Raw genomic sequence first — 26,040 nt, forward strand, 5'->3', positions numbered from 1 at the left:
ACTGGTATTGTGGACGGTATTGGGACTGGTATTGTGGATGGTGTTGTGGACGGTATTGTGGATGGTATTGTGGATGGTATTGGGACTGGTATTGTGGATGGTATTGTGGATGGTATTGTGGATGGTATTGGGACTGGTATTGTGGATGGTATTGTGGATGGTATTGTGGAAGGTATTGGGACTGGTATTGGGATTGGTATTGTGGATGGTATTGTGGATGGTATTGTGGAAGGTATTGGGACTGGTATTGGGACTGGTATTGTGGATGGTATTGTGGACGGTATTGTGGAAGGTATTGGGATTGGTATTGTGGATGGTATTGTGGATGGTATTGTGGAAGGTATTGGGACTGGTATTGGGACTGGTATTGTGGATGGTATGTGTGTATTGTGGAAGGTATTGGGACTGGTATTGGGACTGGTATTGTGGATGGTATTGTATTGGGACTGGTATTGGGACTGGTATTGTGGATGGTATTGTGGACGGTATTGTGGAAGGTATTGGGATTGGATGGTATTGTGGATGGTATTGTGGATGGTATTGTGGAAGGTATTGGGACTGGTATTGGGACTGTTGTGGATGGTATTGTGGACGGTATTGTGGATGGTATTGGGACTGGTATTGTGGATGGTATTGTGGATGGTATTGGGACTGGTATTGGGACTGGTATTGGGATTGGTATTGTGGATGGTATTGGGACTGGTATTGGGACTGGTATTGGGACTGGTATTGTGGATGGTATTGGGACTGGTATTGGGACTGGTATTGTGGACGGTATTGTGGATGGTATTGGGACTGGTTTGTGGATGGTATTGTGGATGGTATTGGGACTGGTATTGGGACTGGTATTGTGGACGGTATTGTGGATGGTATTGGGACTGGTTTGTGGATGGTATTGTGGATGGTATTGGGACTGGTATTGTGGACGGTATTGTGGATGGTATTGGGACTGGTTTGTGGATGGTATTGTGGATGGTATTGGGACTGGTATTGTGGATGGTGTTGGGACTGGTATTGGGACTGGTATTGTGGACGGTATTGTGGATGGTATTGGGACTGGTTTGTGGATGGTATTGTGGATGGTATTGGGACTGGTATTGTGGACGGTATTGTGGATGGTATTGGGACTGGTATTGTGGATGGTATTGGGACTGGTATTGGGACTGGTATTGTGGACGGTATTGTGGATGGTGTTGTGGACGGTATTGTGGATGGTATTGGGACTGGTATTGGGACTGGTATTGGGACCGGTATTGTGGATGGTGTTGTGGACGGTATTGTGGATGGTATTGTGGGTGGTATCGGAAATGGTATTGTGGAGGGTATTGTGGATGGTATTGGGACTGGTATTGTGGATGGTATTGGGACTGGTATTGTGGATGGTATTGTGGATGGTATTGGGACTGGTATTGTGGACGGTATTGTGGATGGTATTGGGACTGGTATTGTCGACGGTAATTGTGGATGGTATTGGGACTGGTATTGTGGATGGTATTGTGGATGGTATTGTGACTGGTATTGTGGACGGTATTGTGGATGGTATTGGGACTTGTATTGTGGATGGTATTGGGACTGGTATTGGGACTGGTATTGGGACTGGTGTTGGGGATGGTAATGGGACTGGTACTGTGGATGGTATTGGGACTCATACTGTGGATGGTATTGGGACTGGTACTGTGGATGGTATTGGGACTGGTACTGTGGATGGTATTGGGACTCGTACTGGGGATGGTATTGGGACTGGTATTGGGACTGGTGTTGGGGATGGTAATGGGACTGGTACTGTGGATGGTATTGGGACTCGTACTGTGGATGGTATTGGGACTGGTACTGTGGATGGTATTGGGACTGGTACTGTGGATGGTATTGGGACTCGTACTGGGGATGGTATTGTTTTTTAATCATTGCCAATTGTCTCTTAACATGGGCCTAGTCAGCATATTAATAGCCATCTCTTGACAATCAAACAATGGATGAACACACACACACATTTCCTATTGGGCCCTTGTTCCTGGCAGTGGCCCTGCTGTCCTCATTTGTCTCATCCAGGGGAAGTTATTGCCAAAAATATCCTTTGTAATGGAGGCAGTGTGTTCGATAAGGATGATTTACACCACAGAGGGAGAGAGGGAGAATGTGTGTGTGTGTGTGTGTGTGTGTGTGTGTGTGTGTGTGTGTGTGTGTGTGTGTGTGTGTGTGTGTGTGTGTGTGTGTGTGTGTGTGTGTGTGTGTGTGTGTGTGTGTGTGTGTGTGTGTGCCCTTTGGACTTTCCCATATTAGCTAGGTAATGAGCTCTGATTAGTATGCTGCGCAGATCACGACCTTGCTGAACCCCTACATACAGCAGCCCCTTTATACCAACCAGCTCTCACAGTCTCACGTCAGAACTAGACGTTCATCCATGTTTCTCAAACGAAGTTGTTGCAAATGTCACATTTCTAAGTGTTTAAGGTTAAGTTGAGATATTAACAAAAAAATGTCAAGGTTAGAGTTAAGTTTAGGTATTAACTCAGAATTTTAAGGTTAGAGTTAAGTTTAGGCATTAACTCGGAATTTTAAGGTTAGAGTTAAGTTTAGGCATTTACTCAGAATTGTAAGGTTAGAGTTAAGATTAGGCATTAACTCAGAATTGTAAAGGTTAGAGTTAAGTTTAGGCATTAACTCTGAATTTTAAAGGTTAGAGTTAAGTTTAGGCATTAATACTGAATGATTGAGGTTAAGGATAGGCTTCATTTTTTCCCTTTCTATCACTGGATTCCAACTTGCAACCTTTGGAATCAGAGGCTGGTATTGAAGTTAAATGTGCTCACTGTTGCCCCTAGTGGCCTGTTTCCACTTCCTCTCCTGACAGCCTCAGACAGGGATGGACGCCGAATACTGACTTCTATCACGGGTGACCTGGCTGCTCTATACAGCATAGGATAAGTAACCTCTCTGATCTACACGCACACACAAACATTTACACACATAGACACACACACACAGAGACACTCAGACAAAGACACACATATTCTCTGTCTATACAGCATAGGATAAGTAACCTCTCTGATCTACACACACACACAGACACTCAGACAAAGACACACATATTATCTGTCTATACAGCCTATGATAAGTAATCTCTCTCCTCTACACTGCAGCCAACCTCTCATTGGTAGCATTGCCTTTAAATTGTTTAACTTGGGTCAAACGTTTCGGGTAGCCTTCCACAAGCTTCCCACAATAAGTTGGGTGAATATTGGCCCATTCCTCCTGACAGAGCTGGTGTAACTGAGTCAGATTTGTAGGCCTCCTTGCTCGCACACACTTTTTCAGTTCTGCCCCCACATGTTCTATGGGATTGAGGTCAGGGCTTTGTGATGGACATGGCAAAACCTTGACTTTGTTGTCCTTAAGCCATTTTGCCACAAGTTTGGAAATATGCTTGGGGTCATTGTCCATTTGGAAGACCTATTTGCGACCAAGTTTTAACTTCCTGACTGATGTCTTGAGATGTTGCTTACAATATATCCACATGATTTTCCTTTATCATGATGCTATCTATTTTGTGAAGTGCACCAGTCCCTTCTGCAGCAAAGCACCCCGACAACATAATGCTGCCCCCCCCGTGCTTGACGGTTGGAATGGTGTTCTTCAGCTTGCAAGCCTCCCCGTTTTTCCTCCAAACATAACGATGGTCATTATGGCCAAACAGTTCTATTTTTGTTTCAACAGACCAGAGGACATTTTTCCAAAAAGTAAGATCTTTGTTCCAATGTGCAGTTGCAAACCGTAGTCTGTCTTTTTTATGACGGTTTTGGAGCAGTGGCTTCTTCCTTGCTGAGCGGAAATAAAGGGAAAAAAGAACATACCCAACTCACGCCCTGACCATACTAAAACAAAGACATCACAAAGGAACTAAGGTCAGAACGTGACACTGGTGAATTGATAGGATGACAGGATAGATATCAGCAACGCTACTGGCTGGTGAATTGATATGACTATGGGATAGCTAACAGCTGGCAGTGGAAGGAGTGTCACAGAGTCACAGTTTGAGTGTCAGTGGAGATAAAGACTGAAAGTTTACGCACATCTCTCTCTCTCTCTCTCTCTCTCTCTCTCTCTCTCTCTCTCTCTCTCTCTCTCTCTCTCTCTCTCTCTCTCTCTCTCTCTCTCTCTCTCTCTCTCTCTCTCTCTCTCTCTCTCTCTCTCTCTCTCTCTCTCTCTCAGAGGAGAGGAGAGGAGAGGAGAGGAGAGGAGAGGAGAGGAGAGGAGAGGAGAGGAGAGGAGAGGAGAGGAGAGGAGAGGAGAGGAGAGGAGAGGAAATGAAGAGAGATTTTTCTCTAAATGTTGCTCATTCAAAAAACAAAGGCAAACTCCTTTCATGATGTATCGTAGCCTATACATCATGAAAATAAAGAGTAGGACAGGACCATTACGTGTAGGTTTTGAACATGTGTGTGTATTGATGCATCCACTCACTGTTGAGTTGTTCCCAGTCTTGGTTCAAAAGCACTGAAAGAGCCATTGCAGTTACAGAAACACACCATCCATAACCACTCATTTACCATTCATTACTCAAACAAAAGAAATTAACTTCCCCCAACTATTCTCTTATTGTTCCTCAGTAATTAATTACGTTTTTCATCACTGTTTAATTTAGATGACAAATTACATTTCTCTCTCTATCTCCACTTGATTGCTTTGAATTTAATTTCTTTGTCGATTTCAATAAGCAATATTTAGGAATGTAATAAATGTATCTTTCTACCACACAATTGATTCATTAAAACAGGGCGGCTAGCGTTATCATCCCCCCAGAAGGTTCAAACCCATAATATCCTGTTCAATTTCAAGGATATAAACAGTTAATCTGAGGCAAACCACAATCAGGACAAATTTAATGACAATGGTGGACTGTCGCTTCAGCTATTCAAAGTTAGTTGACCTTGCAAAATGGAATTAAAAGGAAATTAATTTTCATTGAAATTAACAATGGGCTGCAACAATCAACAATCATTTTGCAGAGGTTCACTGTTAGACATTAAGAAATAATTCACCATGTTGCCTAGTCTCTTGCCATATAAATGTACTAAATGTTGTCAATCTTGAATGAATAATGCAACTCCATGGCCTGTTAAGTATTCTTACTCTATACAATATGCAATAGGTGGTCATGGCGCTGAACAATTGTGCAATTTGTGTGGTTTTTTTTGCTCTGATCTTACATTTTTTTTTGTGCACAATGTTTATCGTTTCTTATGACTGAAAAGCGCTTCTGGACATTAGAACATTTGGACAAGGACTTCTACTTCAATAATTTGGCGGTGAAAGACATATTGATTATCCCGGACCAGGCTTAAATCCCCCGGATTTGAAGAAGGAGGAGACGGCGCTACAGAGGCCAGAGTATGGGATACCTGACGAGACTACTTCAGAGAGTAGATAAACCACCACTAGCCTCTGTTCTATTGGTGAACGTGCAGTCACTGGAGAATAAACTGGATGAGCTCCGTTTGAGAATCACTGGAGAATAAACTGGATGAGCTCCGTTTGAGAATCACTGGAGAAGATACTGGATGAGCTCCGTTTGAGAATCACTGGAGAATAAACTGGATGAGCTCCGTTTGAGAATCACTGGAGAATAAACTGGATGAGCTCCGTTTGATAATCACTGGAGAATAAACTGGATGAGCTCCGTTTGAGATGATCCTATCAACTTGATCAAAAAAACTGTAATATCCTATGTTTCTCAGAATCATGGCTGAACATGGACATTTTCTATACATCGGCAGGACAGAATGGTTCTGCTCGCCTGAGTGAGAATACCTCATGATAGTCCGGATAGCTAATGGTTAACTATTGGACTACCTGCATTGATCCTTTCTGCACTAACTCTTTTGACTCATCACATACGCTGCTACTACTGCTTATTATCTATCCTGTTGCCTCGTCACTTTATCCCCCTGCCCATCGACTCTGTACTGGTACCCCGTCTATATAGCCAAGTTATATCATTGTGGATTTATTCCCTGTGTTATTATGTTTCTATTATTTCTCTCTGCATTGTTGGGAAGGGCCCGTAAGTAAGCATTTCACTGTTAGTCTACACCTGTTGTTTCCCAAAGCATGTGACAAATAAAAATCTATTTGATTTGATGTAAATCTCTCTGGATGAAATCAACTACGTTGGTGTCAGGAATGTCAACGTCAACATGGAAGAAGACTGAACATTGAAACACAAGACAACTAGGACATTATAGGCCAACAAGTGACCCAAACTTTCACTCATTTAAAATACAGTCCTACACTTCTAGAAGAGAGAGAAAGAAGGACAGAAATAGAGAAAGAGAGAAGTACAGAGGAGAGAGAGAGAAAGACAGAAAGAGAGAGAGAGGACAGAAAGAGAGAAAGAGAGAAGGACAGAGGAGAGAGAGAGAGAAAGACAGAAAGAGAGAGAGAGAAGGACAGAAAGAGAGAAAGAGAAGGACAGAGGAGAGAGAGAGAAGGACAGAGGAGAGAGAGAGAAGGACAGAAAGAGAGAGAGAGAAGGACAGAAGGAGAGAGAGAGGAGGACAGCGGAGAGAGAGAGAAGGACAGAAAGAGAGAGAGAGAAGGACAGAAGGAGAGAGAGAGGACAGAAAGAGAGAAAGATAATGACAGAAAGAGATAAAGAGAAGCCCAGAAGGAGAGAGAGAGAAGGACAGAAAGAGAGAGAGAGAAGGACAGAAAGAGAGAGAAGGACAGAGGAGAGAGAGAGAGAATGACAGAAAGAGAGAGAGAGAAGGACAGAGAAAGAGAAGGACAGAGGAGAGAGAGAGAATGACAGAAGGAGAGAGAGAAGGACAGAAGGAGAGAGAGAAGGACAGAAGGAGAGAGAGAGAAGGACAGAAAGAGAGAGAGAGAACAGACAGAAGGAGAAGAGAGAGGAGAGTGAGAGAGAATGACAGAAAGAGAGAAGAGAAGACAGGAGAGAGAAGGACAGAAGAGAGAGAGAGAGAAGGACAGAAAGAGAGAAGAGAGAAGAGAAGAGAGAGAGAGAAGGACAGAAGAGAGAGAGAAGGACAGAAAGAGAGAAAGAGAAGGACAGAAGAGAGAGAGAAGGACAGAAAGAGAGAGAGAGAAGGACAGAAGGAGAGAAGAGAAGGACAGAAAGAGAGAGAGAGAAGGACAGAAAGAGAGAGAGAGAAGGACAGAAGAGAGAGAGAGAAGACAGAAGAGAGAGAGAGAAGGACAGAAAGAGAGAGAGAAGGACAGAAAGAGAGAGAGAAGGACAGAAAGAGAGAGAGAAGGACAGAAAGAGAGAGAAGACAGAAGAGAAAGAGAAGGACAGAGAGAGAGAGAAGGACAGAGAGAGAGAAGGACAGAAGAGAGAGAAGCCCAGAAGGAGAGAGAGAGAATGACAGAAGAGAGAGAGAGAAGGACAGAAGAGAGAGAGAGAAGGACAGAAGAGAGAGAGAAGGACAGAAAGAGAGAAAGAGAAGGACAGTGGAGAGAGAAGGACAGAGAGAGAGAGAGAGAGGACAGAAAGGACAGAAAGAGAGAGAGAGAAGGACAGAAGGAGAGAGAGAGGACAGAAAGGGAGAGAGAGAAGGACAGAAAGAGGGAGAGAGAAGAACAGAAAGAGAGAGAGAAGGACAGAAAGAGAGAGAGAGAAGGACAGAAAGAGAGAAAGAGAAGGACAGAGGAGAGAGAGAAGGACAGAAAGAGAGAGAGAGAAGGACAGAAAGAGAGAAAGAGAAGCCCAGAAGGAGAGAGAGAGAATGACAGAAGGAGAGAGAGAGAACGACAGAAGGAGAGAGAGAAGGACAGAAAGAGAGAGAGAGAAGGACAGAAAGAGAGAAAGAGAAGGACAGAGGAGAGAGAGAGAAGGACAGAAAGAGAGAGAGAGAAGGACAGAAAGAGAGAAAGAGAAGCCCAGAATGAGAGAGAGAGAAGGACAGAAGGAGAGAGAGAGGACAGAAAGATAGAGAGAGAAGGACAGAAAGAGAGAGAAGAACAGAAAGAGAGAGAAGGACAGAGGAGAGTGAGAGAGGGCTATCCTTTATATATACACAGAGAGAAGGACAGAAAGAGAGAAAGAGAAGGACAGAGGAGAGAGATAAAAGGACAGAAAGAGAGAAAGAGAAGCCCAGAAGGAGAGAGAGAGAATGACAGAAGGAGAGAGAGAGAACGACAGAAGGAGAGAGAGAGAAGGACAGAAAGAGAGAGAAGGACAGAAAGAGAGAGAGAGAAGAACAGAAAGACAGAGAAGGACAGAGGAGAGAGAGAGAGAATGACAGAAAGAGAGAGAGAGAAGGCCAGAAAGAGAGAGAGAGAAGGCCAGAAGGAGAGAGAGAGAATGACAGAAGGAGAGAGAGAGAACGACAGAAGGAGAGAGAGAGAATGACAGAAAGAGAGAGAGAATGACAGAAAGAGAGAGAGAAGGACAGAAAGAGAGAGAGAAGGACAGAGGAGAGAGAGAGAGAAGAACAGAAAGAGAGAGAAGGACAGAGGAGAGAGAGAGAGAGAGAGAGAGAGAGAGAGAGAGAGAGAGAGAGAGAGAGAGAGAGAGAGAATGACAGAAAGAGAGAGAGAGAAGGCCAGAAAGAGAGAAAGAGAAGGACAGAGGAGAGAGAGAGAAGGACAGAAAGAGAGAAAGAGAAGCCCAGAAGGAGAGAGAGAGAATGACAGAAGGAGAGAGAGAGAATGACAGAAGGAGAGAGAGAGAATGACAGAAGGAGAGAGAGAGAAGGACAGAAAGAGAGAGAGAGAAGGACAGAAGGAGAAAGTGAGGGGAGAGGGAGAGAAGGAAAGACAGAGAATAAGAAATAAATAGACAAGCAGAGAGAGAGAGAGAGAAGGACAGAAAGAGAGAGAGAGCTCCTTGCTCTTTGTCTCTCTCCAGAGACCATTACTGGACAATAAGTATTGATTGGTTCCGTCACATCAGAATCCTGTGCACACCGATCCATGTATCTGTTCCTCTGTCTGCAGCCGAGCTATGGTGAGCCAAGGCAGACAGCAGGTCGATACACGAAAGCCTACTCAACATTCTTTTTTTTCTTAAAAAAATAAAAATACATCAACATTATAGGCTTCTTCCGAGATGACCGGGGGATACGACGGCAGACTGGTGGAGAACAGGGTTTCTGTTGAAGATCACTACTGCCACCTATTGGTGCTTGGATCGTTGGACTGACAATATGAATGGGTTTGGGCTTGGGCCTAGATACTGTTTGGAATGGGGAGGCTGGGGTTGTTTTAGCCAACTCCTGTGGTAAAAGAGACCGTGACTGAGTTGTTTGTAGTGAAACACACATGAGCATATGGTAACGTCGACTACCTGAAAGATAAAAGGGCCCACAATTCCATGTATAATTGCTATATAATGTTTTTAAGACAGTGGTTAAGAATGGGATGGTTACCTACAGGTCTGTAAGACTACCCACTCTGCACACCATGTCATTTCAACGTGGATAATTGGTTAAAATTTGGTTGAGATGTTGATCAATGAGATTACAACCTACACTAAGTATACAAAACGTCTTTCCATGACCTAGACTGACAGGTGAATCCAGGTGAAAGTCACTAATTAAACCCACTTCAGTCAGCGTAGATGAAGGGGAGGAGACAGGTTCAAGAATCAATCATTTTTAAGCCTTGAGACAATTTAGACAAGGATTACGTATGTGTGCCATTCAGAGGGTGAATGGTCAAGACAAAAGATTTAAGTTCCTTTAAACGGGGTATGGTAGTACTGGTTTGAGTGTGTCAAGAACTGCAACGCAACTGGGTTTTTCACACTCAACAGATTCCCGTGTGTATCAAGAATGGTCCACCACCCGAAGATCATCCAGCCAATTTGACACAACTGTGAGAAGCATACGAGTCAACATGGGCCAGCATCCCTGTGGAGTGGAATGCTTTCGACACCTTGTAGAGTCCAATGAATTGAGGCTGTTCTGAAGGCCAAAGTTGGGGGGTGCAACTAAATATTGAGATTACATTAAAAGTACAGTACATGATATGCAATTGATCAATGCAGTTCAACATTCTGCGCAGATTATTACAGCAACTGTAAAGATCTCCACAGACCTGCAACGACCTCTGCATGCTATCTTCAACATTCAAGCTGTATATGATTACATAAGAAGACAACCTCAAAATGTGGCCATGGATATCTTACTAAATTTAAGGTTGAATGTTACATTAGTTTGTAAGAAAGCCTTGTGCAGTCAGAAAAGTGATTTTCCTGTGTTTTATATTTTCACACTATGAGGTTGGAATAATATTGTGAAAATTATAATGCCCTTGTAGTGTAAGAGCCGTTTGAAATATCTGCCTGAAATGTCAGCCTGAAATGTCAGCCTGTTTTGGTGGGATGGTGTTCTGGCCTACCTTGTGACATCACCAGGAGGTAAATCTGTTAGTAGACCAATAAGAAAGAGAGTTCCAAACCTCTCTGCTAATAACATCTAGTTTTCAGTTTTCCGCTCTCCACTCAGACCACTCCCAGACATTCCTAGCAAAATGATTGTGTGAGAAATGTGGGATGGTGGGTTATCGCTTCGTGGACTTCTTTGCATAGAAGCTATACTTTTTTTCTAGAATTCAAGGCACACTTAACCAGCATGGCTACCACAGCATTCTGCAGCTATACGCCTAGTGGGACTATCATTTTTTTTTCAGCAGGACAATGACCCAACACACCTCCAGGCGATAGTAGCTGGTAAATAGTGGTAAATAGTACAAATGCATAAAATCTCTTGAATGAGTAGGTGTGTCCAAACTTTTGACTGGGACTGGATATTTGTTATGTTTATTGATTTGCCAACACTGATAATGGGGCGGCAGGGTAGCCTAGTGGTAAGAGCGTTGGACTCGTAACCAACCGGAAGGTTGCAAGTTCAAACCCACGAGCTGACAAGGTACAAATCTGTCGTTCTGCCCCTGAACAGGCAGTTAACCCACTGTTCCTAGGCCGTCATTGAAAATAAGAATTTGTTCTTAACTGACTTGCCTGGTTAAATAAAGGTTAAAAATAATAATAATAATAATAATGGGATTGAAGTTAATTAGAGAGAGACACAGACAGACAGAGAGTGACAGAGAGAGACAGAGAGTGACAGAGAGAGACACAGAGCGACAGAGAGAGACACAGAGCGAGAGAGACACAGAGCGAGAGAGAGACAGACACAGAAGGAATGTATGATAGAGGGCTGGAGCTGATGATTGGAGACTGGGCCACCGAGCCGTTATTTTAGGAGGCGGTTTAAGGGAGGTAATGAATCAAGCTGAATGAGAGACAGTGTTTACCGGCGGGGGTCTCCATTGATGTGATGGAGGAGTTGGAAAAGGAGGAGTGTTAACCACACTTAACAGAATGTGACAGGCGCAAAATGACAGGGTTCGTAGCGGAGTAAGGGCGATGTGTGCTACACACACACACACACACACGTTAGCAGCAGGGACTCACGGTCTGAGTGAGTGAGGGGGAGGGTGGTGGGTGGATTGGAGGGCAGGAGACGGTAGTAGAGGGGCAATTTAATCTGATCCAAGGAGCGCAAATCAATGGATGCCTCCCAAATAGCACCCTTTTACCTATACTATGCACCCAATGGGCCCAGGTCAAAAGTAGGGCACTATATAGAGGATAGGGTATCATTCAGGATGCAGAAAGTGCCTCCGCTCCATCTTTCCATCTCTCCATTCGCAAGCCTGCCACATTGCCAATCAGAAAGGAGACAACACTCTCTCAGACAGGAGACGAGATGAAGTCATCCCAGTGTCACCGTGGTTCACCGTAGCGGCTTCTAGTGGTGGAGGAAATAGATGGCTATTACAGGAATGAACCTGGCGGGGGTGTGTGGAAGTCCCCCACTCTTCTCCTTTATTTTGACTCTCTCATTTGTTCTCCTCTCTCTATCTCTGTCCTCTCCTCCTTTCTCTCTCCCTGTCCTTCCTCTACCATCCCTCCCTCCTCCTCAGGTAGGTCACGTGTCATTCACAATCATTATACCTGTGATAGGCCTGACACCTGCCTCTGGTGTAGTTACCTGTGTCACAGAGGGAATAATGAGAATAATGGGAATTGTAATGATAATGATAATAAGGGGATTAATGGGAATAATAATAATAATGTGAATAATGATAATAATGGGAATAATAATGGTAATATTGAGAATAATGGGAATAGTAATGATAATGATAATGGGATTAATGAGAATAATAATGAGAATAATGGGAATAATAATGAGAATAATGAGAATAATGGCAATAATGGCAATAATGAGAAAATTGGGAATAATGAGAATAATTGAAAAATGAGAATAATTGAAAAATTAGAATAATTGAATAATGAGAATAATGGAAATAATGAGAATAATTGTCACACCCTGGCCATAGAGAGGCTTTTATTCTTTATCTTGGTTAGGCCAGGGTGTGACTAGGGTGGGCATTCTAGTTTCTTTATTTCTATGTTGGTGTGGTTCCCAATCAGAGGCAGCTGTCTATCGTTGTCTCTGATTCGGGATCATCTATAAGTTGTCCATCTCCGTTTGGGTTTTGTGGGTAGTTGTTTTCTGTTTAGTGTCTGCACATGACAGAACTGTTTTGTTTTTGGTCAACTTTGTTGTGGTGTTTAATTTTAAAAATCATGAACACTTACCACGCTGCACCTTGGTCTCCTTCATCAGATGACAGACGTGACAATAATGAGAATAATACTGTATTTTTCTTCACATATACAGTACCAGTCACAAGGTTGGAAACAACTACTCATTCAAGGGATTTTCTTTATTTGTACTATTTTCTACATTGTAGAATAATAATGAAGACATCAGAACTATGAAATAACACATGGAATCATGTACTAACCAAAAAAGTGTGAAACAAATCAAAATATATTTTAGATTTTAGATTCTTCAAAGTAACCACCCTTTGCCTTGATGACAGCATTGCACACGCTTGGCATTCTCTCAACCAGCTTCACGAGGTAGTCACCTGGAATGCATTTCAATTAATAGGTCCGTAACCCTGGAATGAGTATGTGTCCAATCGTTTGACTGTTACTGTACATGTACAACCACATCCACATATATATGAACAGGTCCAGTGAGCTCCAGAAGTATTGGGACAGGGACATGTTGTTTGTTTTGGCTCTGTACTCCAGTGCTTTAGATTGAAATGATGTTAGATTAAAGTGCAGACAGTCAGCTTTAATGTTAGGGTATATTCATCTATATCAGGTGAAACCGTTTAGAAATTACAGCACTTGTAAATAGTCCCCCCATTTTAGGGCACCAAAAATATAGTGACAAATTCAGTTCTGTGTATTGAAGTAGTTTAGTGTTTGGTCCCATATTCATAGCACATAATGACTACATCAAATGAGTGACTTTACACATTTTGTTGGATGCATTTGCTGTTTGTTTTGGTTGTTTCAGATTATTTTGGGTCCAATAGAAAATGATGGTAAATAATGTATTGAGTCATTTTGGAATGACTTTTATTGTAAATACGAATAGAACATGTTTTAATGTTTTAAACACTTCTACATTAAATGTGGATTACGGGTAGTCCTGAATGAATCATGAATAATGATCGTGAGATGATTTTGTGCATCTGTAATGTCCCCCCCGCCCCTCATATTTATAGTTGCGTCCACTTTTCATCATGTTCTTCATTATGGATCATAAATAATGGGTGTAAATGTGCCGGGGCTCCTCCATAGTCTCCATAACATTGCCAAGTGTCATCCATCTTGTATCCCAGTCATACGGCATTACCTGTTCTGAGTTACGCTTTATTAGCTACCATCCATATGCCCCTCCTTACCTCCACATCATGGTTTCACTGAGGAGAACACACACACACCTACGTACACTCAAACACACAAGCATACAGAAGTGCATGTGCACGGACACACACACACACACACACTACAGCATGAACTTTTAAGGGCTTTATGGCATCTTCTTTACCCAAGACATACCATCAATCTGGTTAATGTCTGTCTCGACCCCTCATCCCCGTTCATAAAATAAAAAGATATGAATACAGCCCATTACAGCCTCTATTGAGGAGAGAGGGGATAAATCAGACAGGTACTTTTAGAGGGATTGGCTGGGCGAGGACAGGTTAGCCAGAGACATTCATCTAGCCTGCTTGGTTTATAGGAGGTCTCTTACCCCCAGTTTAGTGCTGAACAGTCCAAACGGAGGACACTCAAACTGACTTTGTTTTTTGCTGTAAAAGTGAAGCAGGGATAGAAAGCAAGGGAAAGACGCAGGGATGAAGTGGTGAATTACGTAGCAAGTCGAGGTTACATGAGTCGATTGTGTATTCGAAAGATGCATCGTAAACAAACCTCAGACTGCTGTAAATCTTTTTTGTTCCTCTGTTTCTCATTCTCTTGTTTTCAGGGATTTAAATGTCCTTTTACTCAAAACAGAAAACTAAAGAAAATTGTCTTAAAGGATGGAAACAGTTAGAAAGTGAAATGTCACCATTTCTACGTCAATGTAAAGAAGTCAGTTAGTGTTCGTTGCTAATGAGTTGGTTGCTATTTGGGATGCAGACATTAACCAGACAGTGGGGAACACCAGGCTCCACAGGCGAACCAGACAACATCTCTCATCCCCAATAAACAAAACAAAAAAGTAGAAAAGCCTCAGTATTTGTTTCTGTTATGAGGCTTCTCTGGGTTTCTCTGAAGGATAGCCCTACCTCTATTCCTCTCCATATGATATCTGAAGGATAGCCCTACCTCTATTCCTCTCCATATGATATCTGAAGGATAGCCCTACCTCTATTCCTCTCCATATGATATCTGAAGGATAGCCCTACCTCTATTCCTCTCCATATGATATCTGAAGGATAGCCCTACCTCTATTCCTCTCCATAGGATATCTGAAGGATAGCCCTACCTCTATTCCTCTCCATATGATATCTGAAGGATAGCCCTACCTCTATTCCTCTCCATATGATATCTGAAGGATAGCCCTACCTCTATTCCTCTCCATATGATATCTGAAGGATAGCCCTACCTCTATTCCTCTCCATATGATATCTGAAGGATAGCCCTACCTCTATTCCTCTCCATATGATATCTGAAGGATAGCCCTACCTCTATTCCTCTCCATAGGATATCTGAAGGATAGCCCTACCTCTATTCCTCTCCATATGATATCTGAAGGATAGCCCTACCTCTATTCCTCTCCATATGATATCTGAAGGATATCCCTACCTCTATTCCTCTCCATATGATATCTGAAGGATAGCCCTACCTCTATTCCTTTCCATATGATATCTGAAGGATAGCCCTACCTCTATTCCTCTCCATATGACATCTGAAGGATAGCCCTACCTCTATTCCTCTCCATATGATATCTGAAGGATAGCCCTACCTCTATTCCTCTCCATAGGATATCTGAAGGATAGCCCTACCTCTATTCCTCTCCATATGATATCTGAAGGATAGCCCCTACCTCTATTCCTCTCCATATGATATCTGAAGGATAGCCCTACCTCTATTCCTCTCCATAGGATATCTGAAGGATAGCCCCTACCTCTATTCCTCTCCATAGGATATCTGAAGGATAGCCCTACCTCTATTCCTCTCCATATGATATCTGAAGGATAGCCCTACCTCTATTCCTCTCCATATGATATCTGAATGATAGCCCTACCTCTATTCCTCTCCATAGGATATCTGAAGGATAGCCCTACCTCTATTCCTCTCCATATGATATCTGAAGGATAGCCATACCTCTATTCCTCTCCATAGGATATCTGAAGGATAGCCCTACCTCTATTCCTCTCCATATGATATCTGAAGGATAGCCCTACCTCTATTCCTCTCCATATGATATATGAAGGATAGCCCTACCTCTATTCCTCTCCATATGATATCTGTAGGATAGCCCTACCTCTATTCCTCTCCATATGATATCTGAAGGATAGGTCCTACCTCTATTCCTCTCCATATGATATCTGAAGGATAGCCCTACCTCTATTCCTCTCCATAGGATATCTGAAGGATAGCCCTACCTCTATTCCTCTCCATATGATATCTGAAGGATAGCCCTACCTCTATTCCTTTCCATATGATATCTGAAGGATAGCCCTACCTCTATTCCTCTCCATATGATATCTGAAGGATAGCCCTACCTCTATTCCTTTCCATATGATATCTGAAGGATAGCCCTACCTCTATTCCTCTCCATATGACATCTGAAGGATAGCCCTACCTCTATTCCTCTCCATATGATATCTGAAGGATAGCCCTACCTCTATTCCTCTCCATATGATATCTGAAGGATAGCCCTACCTCTATTCCTCTCCATAGGATATCTGAAGGATAGCCCTACCTCTATTCCTCTCCATAGGATATCTGAAGGATAGCCCTACCTCTATTCCTCTCCATATGATATCTGAAGGATAGCCCTACCTCTATTCCTCTCCATAGGATATCTGAATGATAGCCCTACCTCTATTCCTCTCCATAGGATATCTGAAGGATAGCCCCTACCTCTATTCCTCTCCATATGATATCTGAAGGATAGCCATACCTCTATTCCTCTCCATAGGATATCTGAAGGATAGCCCTACCTCTATTCCTCTCCATATGATATCTGAAGGATAGCCCTACCTCTATTCCTCTCCATAGGATATCTGAAGGATAGCCCTACCTCTATTCCTCTCCATAGGATATCTGAAGGATAGCCCTACCTCTATTCCTCTCCATATGATATCTGAAGGATAGCCCTACCTCTATTCCTCTCCATATGATATCTGAAGGATAGCCCTACCTCTATTCCTCTCCATATGATATCTGAAGGATAGCCCTACCTCTATTCCTCTCCATATGATATCTGAAGGATAGCCCTACCTCTATTCCTCTCCATATGATATCTGAAGGATAGCCCTACCTCTATTCCTCTCCATATGATATCTGAAGGATAGCCCTACCTCTATTCCTCTCCATATGATATCTCAGTCTCTCTCTCTGTATAAGTGACAGGCAAGAATTCTCAGCTGATCAACATACAAAAGTGCAGCCAACTTCACAGCATCACCACATTGCTGTTCACTCTTGACGTCAGCACACTGTGTGTGTGTGTGTGTGTGTGTGTGTGTGTGTGTGTGTGTGCGTGCGTGCGTGCGTGCGTGCGTGCGTGCGTGCGTGTGTGTGCATGTGTGTTTTCCTGCTCTAGTCCTAAAGTCAGGTAAAACTCTTGGCCCTTCTCGTAATCATCAAATGTTTCAACATTGATCCAGCCTGCTCTGGTGAATTGATTGGTTCTGACCTTACATTTGACAGCTACTGCTGCAAAAGCATTTCTCATTCTCCAAAAACTAACAAAATGCTGAAATCCCTCCAATCTCCCCTACCTCTCTCTCTGTATCTCTACCTCTCCCTCTATCACTTACTCGCTCTCTCTAAATAACCCTTTATGGTAGCTGCAAATCATCTCTCTGGCTGTAGCATACATATATATATATACATATATATATATATATGTATGCTACAGCCAGAGAAATGATTATATATATATACACACACACACACACACAAAACCCCATCCCACCAGCCCTTTACACCAGGAGAGCAGAGGCAGGTTTATCTCCTGCAGCATGGGAGTTGGACCCAGGGGGTGATACAAAGTTATTGATTAGCACACACACACACACACACACACACACACACACACACACACACACACACACACACACACACACACACACACAAACTTTGGCACGCGACATCCCATTAAAGATCAGATTGATTAACCCCACCCAACCTCGCTCCAGTTCTCCTTCTACAGAGCCCACCTCATTGCTCTCTCCTCTATTGTTGTTCTCAACTAATCCTCCACTCCTCCACCTAAACTTAACCGCTCTCCAACTTCTGCTCAGCAAACCTGTCTCTGGATTCCACCCTGTCCTCTATCTACTCTCCTCTGTCCCTCTATGTATTTTCTGCTCCCTCCGTCCCCATGCATCTCCTAGGCTAAGAACACAAGCCACATGATCACACTAATGCACACACATTAATCTATCAATCCAGTTTCAGGCAATAGTCAAGGTCAATTCCTACTTCTGTCAACAACCAGAAAGACACACTTCATACTCATCAACAGAGAATCAACCTGTGGAACATAACACATGGACACATTTTAAACAGGAAACACCTTGTTCATGCAACAAGCTCTCACAGTCTCACTGCAGAATTAGAAATGTATCCACATTTCTCCACATGTCAAATGTCAAAGTTGCTCCAAAAGTCAAATTAAGAAGATTAAGGATTAAGGTTTTTGATAGGGTTAAAATATTACGTTTCATTCTGAATTGTTAAGTTAAGGGTTAAGATTTAGAATAGGGTTAAAATATTACGTTTCATTCTGAATAGTTAAGTTAAGGGTTAAGATTTAGAATAGGGTTAAAATATTACGTTTCATTCTGAATAGTTAAGTTAAGGGTTAAGATTTAGAATAGGGTTAAAATATTACGTTTCATTCTGAATTGTTAAGTTAAGGGTTAAGATTTAGGATAGGGTTAAAATATTACATTTCATTCTGAATTGTTAAGTTAAGGGTTAAGATTTAGGATAGGGTTAAAATATTACATTTCATTCTGAATTGTTAAGTTAAGGGTTAAGATTTAGGATAGGGTTAAAATATTACGTTTCATTCTGAATTGTTAAGTTAAGGGTTAAGATTTAGGATAGGGTTAAAATATTACGTTTCATTCTGAATTGTTAAGTTAAGGGTTAAGATTTAGGATAGGGTTAAAATATTACGTTTCATTCTGAATTGTTAAGTTAAGGGTTAAGATTTAGGATAGGGTTAAAATATTACGTTTCATTCTGAATTGTTAAGTTAAGGGTTAAGATTTAGGATAGGGTTAAAATATTACGTTTCATTCTGAATTGTTAAGTTAAGGGTTAAGATTTAGGATAGGGTTAAAATATTACGTTTCATTCTGAATTGTTAAGTTAAGGGTTAAGATTTAGGATAGGGTTAAAATATGACGTTTCATTCTGAATGGTTAAGTTAAGGGTTAAGATTTAGGATAGGGTTAAAACAAACAAATAAAAACTAGTGTCCACCACTGGGATTGAAAACACAACCTTCTGATCCAGAGCCGTAGTGGCCAGTTTGGGAGGCATTTCCCGACATCCTCAGGACATGGCTAGACGTCCAATTTTGAAGTCACTCTTGCGCAACTTGCCTGTATTCCACAGCCTTGTGGCGTAATAATAGACATTTGGTGACGTTACGGTACGAAGTGACTCCCGAGAGAAATCACACTATCCTGTTTGTCAGATATGAAATATAACGTGGATAGAAAAGAGCGCTCATATCAATCCGTCAAGCTACCGCACACACACGCACGCACGCACGCACACACACGCACACGCACACACACACACACGCACACGCACATGCACACGCACACGCACACGCACGCACACACACAGCAGCGAAGACAAACCTCTATTCTAAATGGGTTTTTTCCTCTCCGTCAGTCCAGGTCCAAGAGGGCAATCACATGAGAGTTTAAATAGATCTATTTCTATGGTGAGAAATCAAACAAGCCTGTCGTCCCATCTCATCCCATCTCTCCAGGGTGTTGTCACATTCACAACATGGAGTCATTTTCTCAGTTGCTAAACCATTCTCATAGTCACACCCTCTGCCACTGAGCAGAATTGTCATCGGCCGAAGAGAAATAGAAATTGTGTGTGCTTGCAAGAACATGCCAAGAACAGACAGTATGAACATTTACATGACTTTTAGCCTTTGTTATGAATGGGAGAAAGTGGATCTTTGATTTCTAGAATAATGTGAAAAGCAATCATGAAAACTATTTTCACTTCAACCTTTATTTTGCAAGGATGAAGGGGACAAGTGTGTTTGGAGAGAGAGAGAGACAGAAAGACCAGAGAGAGAGAGAGAGACAGACAGAAAGACGAGAGAGAGAGAGTGTGTTCTACTGGTCTGGACAGGGGTGTCATGGCACAAAGCAGGCCAAGACAGAGGTTAGTGCTGCATTAGTAACTGTCACTGACTGGACAGAAGAGAGCAGACAGCAGGGCACCCTGTCACACACACACGCTCGGTCATACTGACTCTGACAGAAGTGGACACTTCCCTCCGCTTCGGGCGGTACCCTCCGTGTGCATCACAGTCACACCCTGTTGGCTTTGATCTGTGACACAGTGTGTGTGTGTGTGTGTGTGTGTGTGTGTGTGTGTGTGTGTGTGTGTGTGTGTGTGTGTGTGTGTGTGTGTGTGTGTGTGTGTGTGTGTGTGTGTGTGTGAGTGAGAGAGAGAGAGAGAAGTTAGTCTGGGTCAGTCAGAAACAGGACATTTTCCTTGCCTTTGAGGAAAATGGACCTTGTCTTTCACTCTCTGACACACACCATGTCATGACTGTCTTGTAAGGATCCAAATACGTCAGATCAGCTTTGCAATAAATCATTTCAGCCAAACCCTCTCTCAACATTCAGCTATCTCCCTCTCACCCTCTCTCAACATTCAGCTATCTCCCTCTCACCCTCTCTCAACATTCAGCTATCTCCCTCTCACCCTCTCTCAACATTCAGCTATCTCCCTCTCACCCTCTCTCAACATTCAGCTATCTCCCTCTCACCCTCTCTCAACATTCAGCTATCTCCCTCTCACCCGCTTTCAACATTCAGCTATCTCCCTCTCACCCGCTGTCAACATTCAGCTATCTCCCTCTCACCCGCTGTCAACATTCAGCTATCTCCCTCTCACCCGCTGTCAACATTCAGCTATCTCCCTCTCACCCGCTTTCAACATCCAGCTATCTCCCTCTCACCCGCTTTCAACATCCAGCTATCTCCCTCTCACCCGCTTTCAACATTCAGCTATCTCCCTCTCACCCACTTTCAACATTCAGCTATCTCCCTCTCACCCACTTTCAACATCCAGCTATCTCCCTCTCACCCTCTCTCAACATTCAGCTATCTCCCTCTCACCCTCTCTCAACATTCAGCTATCTCCCTCTCACCCGCTGTCAACATTCAGCTATCTCCCTCTCACCCGCTGTCAACATTCAGCTATCTCCCTCTCACCCTCTCTCAACATTCAGCTATCTCCCTCTCACCCTCTCTCAACATTCAGCTATCTCCCTCTCACCCGCTGTCAACATTCAGCTATCTCCCTCTCACCCGCTGTCAACATTCAGCTATCTCCCTCTCACCCGCTGTCAACATTCAGCTATCTCCCTCTCACCCGCTTTCAACATCCAGCTATCTCCCTCTCACCGCTGTCAACATTCAGCTATCTCCCTCTCACCCGCTGTCAACATTCAGCTATCTCCCTCTCACCCGCTGTCAACATTCAGCTATCTCCCTCTCACCCTCTCTCAACATTCAGCTATCTCCCTCTCACCCTCTCTCAACATTCAGCTATCTCCCTCTCACCCTCTCATAACATTCAGCTATCTCCCTCTCACCCGCTGTCAACATTCAGCTATCTCCCTCTCACCCTCTCTCAACATTCAGCTATCTCCCTCTCACCCTCTGTCAACATTCAGCTATCTCCCTCTCACCCTCTCTCAACATTCAGCTATCTCCCTCTCACCCTCTCTCAACATTCAGCTATCTCCCTCTCACCCTCTCTCAACATTCAGCTATCTCCCTCTCACCCTCTCTCAACATTCAGCTATCTCCCTCTCACCCTCTCTCAACATTCAGCTATCTCCCTCTCACCCTCTCTCAACATTCAGCTATCTCCCTCTCACCCTCTCTCAACATTCAGCTATCTCCCTCTCACCCGCTTTCAACATCCAGCTATCTCCCTCTCACCCGCTGTCAACATTCAGCTATCTCCCTCTCACCCGCTGTCAACATTCAGCTATCTCCCTCTCACCCGCTGTCAACATTCAGCTATCTCCCTCTCACCCGCTGTCAACATTCAGCTATCTCCCTCTCACCCGCTGTCAACATTCAGCTATCTCCCTCTCACCCGCTGTCAACATTCAGCTATCTCCCTCTCACCCGCTCTCAACATTCAGCTATCTCCCTCTCACCCGCTGTCAACATTCAGCTATCTCCCTCTCACCCGCTGTCAACATTCAGCTATCTCCCTCTCACCCTCTCTCAACATTCAGCTATCTCCCTCTCACCCGCTGTCAACATTCAGCTATCTCCCTCTCACCCGCTGTCAACATTCAGCTATCTCCCTCTCACCCTCTGACAACATTCAGCTATCTCCCTCTCACCCTCTCATAACATTCAGCTATCTCCCTCTCACCCTCTCTCAACATTCAGCTATCTCCCTCTCACCCTCTCTCAACATTCAGCTATCTCCCTCTCACCCTCTCTCAACATTCAGCTATCTCCCTCTCACCCACTTTCAACATCCAGCTATCTCCCTCTCACCCACTTTCAACATCCAGCTATCTCCCTCTCACCCACTTTCAACATCCAGCTATCTCCCTCTCACCCACTTTCAACATCCAGCTATCTCCCTCTCACCCGCTTTCAACATCCAGCTATCTCCCTCTCACCCGCTTTCAACATTCAGCTATCTCCCTCTCACCCGCTTTCAACATCCAGCTATCTCCCTCTCACCCGCTTTCAACATCCAGCTATCTCCCTCTCACCCGCTTTCAACATCCAGCTATCTCCCTCTCACCCGCTTTCAACATTCAGCTATCTCCCTCTCACCCACTTTCAACATCCAGCTATCTCCCTCTCACCCGCTTTCAACATCCAGCTATCTCCCTCTCACCCGCTTTCAACATTCAGCTATCTCCCTTTCACCCGCATTCAACATTCAGCTATCTCCCTCTCACCCGCTTTCAACATCCAGCTATCTCCCTCTCACCCGCTTTCAACATCCAGCTATCTCCCTCTCACCCGCTTTCAACATCCAGCTATCTCCCTCTCACCCGCTTTCAACATCCAGCTATCTCCCTCTCACCCGCTTTCAACATCCAGCTATCTCCCTTTCACCCGCTTTCAACATTCAGCTATCTCCCTCTCACCCGCTTTCAACATTCAGCTATCTCCCTCTCACCCACTTTCAACATCCAGCTATCTCCCTCTCACCCTCTCTCAACATTCAGCTATCTCCCTCTCACCCTCTCTCAACATTCAGCTATCTCCCTCTCACCCGCTGTCAACATTCAGCTATCTCCCTCTCACCCGCTGTCAACATTCAGCTATCTCCCTCTCACCCGCTTTCAACATTCAGCTATCTCCCTCTCACCCGCTTTCAACATTCAGCTATCTCCCTCTCACCCGCTTTCAACATTCAGCTATCTCCCTCTCACCCACTTTCAACATCCAGCTATCTCCCTCTCACCCACTTTCAACATCCAGCTATCTCCCTCTCACCCACTTTCAACATCCAGCTATCTCCCTCTCACCCTCTCTCAACATTCAGCTATCTCCCTCTCACCCGCTGTCAACATTCAGCTATCTCCCTCTCACCCGCTGTCAACATTCAGCTATCTCCCTCTCACCCGCTGTCAACATTCAGCTATCTCCCTCTCACCCGCTGTCAACATTCAGCTATCTCCCTCTCACCCTCTCTCAACATTCAGCTATCTCCCTCTCACCCTCTCTCAACATTCAGCTATCTCCCTCTCACCCGCTGTCAACATTCAGCTATCTCCCTCTCACCCGCTGTCAACATTCAGCTATCTCCCTCTCACCCTCTCTCAACATTCAGCTATCTCCCTCTCACCCTCTCTCAACATTCAGCTATCTCCCTCTCACCCTCTCTCAACATTCAGCTATCTCCCTCTCACCCTCTCTCAACATTCAGCTATCTCCCTCTCACCCGCTGTCAACATTCAGCTATCTCCCTCTCACCCGCTGTCAACATTCAGCTATCTCCCTCTCACCCGCTGTCAACATTCAGCTATCTCCCTCTCACCCGCTGTCAACATTCAGCTATCTCCCTCTCACCCGCTGTCAACATCCAGCTATCTCCCTCTCACCCGCTTTCAACATCCAGCTATCTCCCTCTCACCCGCTGTCAACATTCAGCTATCTCCCTCTCACCCGCTGTCAACATTCAGCTATCTCCCTCTCACCCGCTGTCAACATTCAGCTATCTCCCTCTCACCCGCTGTCAACATTCAGCTATCTCCCTCTCACCCGCTGTCAACATTCAGCTATCTCCCTCTCACCCGCTGTCAACATTCAGCTATCTCCCTCTCACCCGCTGTCAACATTCAGCTATCTCCCTCTTGTCAACATTCAGCTATCTCCCTCTCACCCGCTGTCAACATTAAGCTATCTCCCTCTCACCCTCTGTCAACATTCAGCTATCTCCCTCTCACCCGCTGTCAACATTCAGCTATCTCCCTCTCACCCGCTGTCAACATTCAGCTATCTCCCTCTCACCCGCTGTCAACATTCAGCTATCTCCCTCTCACCCTCTGTCAACATTCAGCTATCTCCCTCTCACCCGCTGTCAACATTCAGCTATCTCCCTCTCACCCTCTCTCAACATTCAGCTATCTCCCTCTCACCCTCTCTCAACATTCAGCTATCTCCCTCTCACCCTCTCTCAACATTCAGCTATCTCCCTCTCACCCTCTCTCAACATTCAGCTATCTCCCTCTCACCCGCTGTCAACATTCAGCTATCTCCCTCTCACCCGCTGTCAACATTCAGCTATCTCCCTCTCACCCGCTGTCAACATTCAGCTATCTCCCTCTCACCCGCTGTCAACATTCAGCTATCTCCCTCTCACCCGCTGTCAACATTCAGCTATCTCCTCTCACCCGCTTTCAACATCCAGCTATCTCCCTCTCACCCGCTGTCAACATTCAGCTATCTCCCTCTCACCCGCTGTCAACATTCAGCTATCTCCCTCTCACCCGCTGTCAACATTCAGCTATCTCCCTCTCACCCGCTGTCAACATTCAGCTATCTCCCTCTCACCCGCTGTCAACATTCAGCTATCTCCCTCTCACCCGCTGTCAACATTCAGCTATCTCCCTCTCACCCGCTGTCAACATTCAGCTATCTCCCTCTCACCCGCTGTCAACATTCAGCTATCTCCCTCTCACCCGCTGTCAACATTCAGCTATCTCCCTCTCACCCGCTGTCAACATTCAGCTATCTCCCTCTCACCCGCTGTCAACATTCAGCTATCTCCCTCTCACCCGCTGTCAACATTCAGCTATCTCCCTCTCACCCGCTGTCAACATTCAGCTATCTCCCTCTCACCCGCTTTCAACATTCAGCTATCTCCCTCTCACCCACTTTCAACATTCAGCTATCTCCCTCTCACCCACTTTCAACATTCAGCTATCTCCCTCTCACCCACTTTCAACATTCAGCTATCTCCCTCTCACCCACTTTCAACATCCAGCTATCTCCCTCTCACCCTCTCTCAACATTCAGCTATCTCCCTCTCACCCTCTCTCAACATTCAGCTATCTCCCTCTCACCCGCTGTCAACATTCAGCTATCTCCCTCTCACCCGCTGTCAACATTCAGCTATCTCCCTCTCACCCGCTGTCAACATTCAGCTATCTCCCTCTCACCCGCTGTCAACATTCAGCTATCTCCCTCTCACCCGCTGTCAACATTCAGCTATCTCCCTCTCACCCTCTCTCAACATTCAGCTATCTCCCTCTCACCCGCTGTCAACATTCAGCTATCTCCTCTCACCCTCTCTCAACATTCAGCTATCTCCCTCTCACCCTCTCTCAACATTCAGCTATCTCCCTCTCACCCTCTCTCAACATTCAGCTATCTCCCTCTCACCCGCTGTCAACATCCAGCTATCTCCCTCTCACCCGCTTTCAACATTCAGCTATCTCCCTCTCACCCACTTTCAACATTCAGCTATCTCCCTCTCACCCTCTCATAACATTCAGCTATCTCCCTCTCACCCTCTCTCAACATTCAGCTATCTCCCTCTCACCCTCTCTCAACATTCAGCTATCTCCCTCTCACCCGCTGTCAACATCCAGCTATCTCCCTCTCACCCGCTTTCAACATTCAGCTATCTCCCTCTCACCCCTCTCAACATTCAGCTATCTCCCTCTCACCCTCTCTCAACATTCAGCTATCTCC

This window comes from Oncorhynchus keta, chromosome 30 (assembly GCF_023373465.1).
Source record: "Oncorhynchus keta strain PuntledgeMale-10-30-2019 chromosome 30, Oket_V2, whole genome shotgun sequence".
Classification (NCBI taxonomy): Eukaryota; Metazoa; Chordata; class Actinopteri; order Salmoniformes; family Salmonidae; genus Oncorhynchus; species Oncorhynchus keta.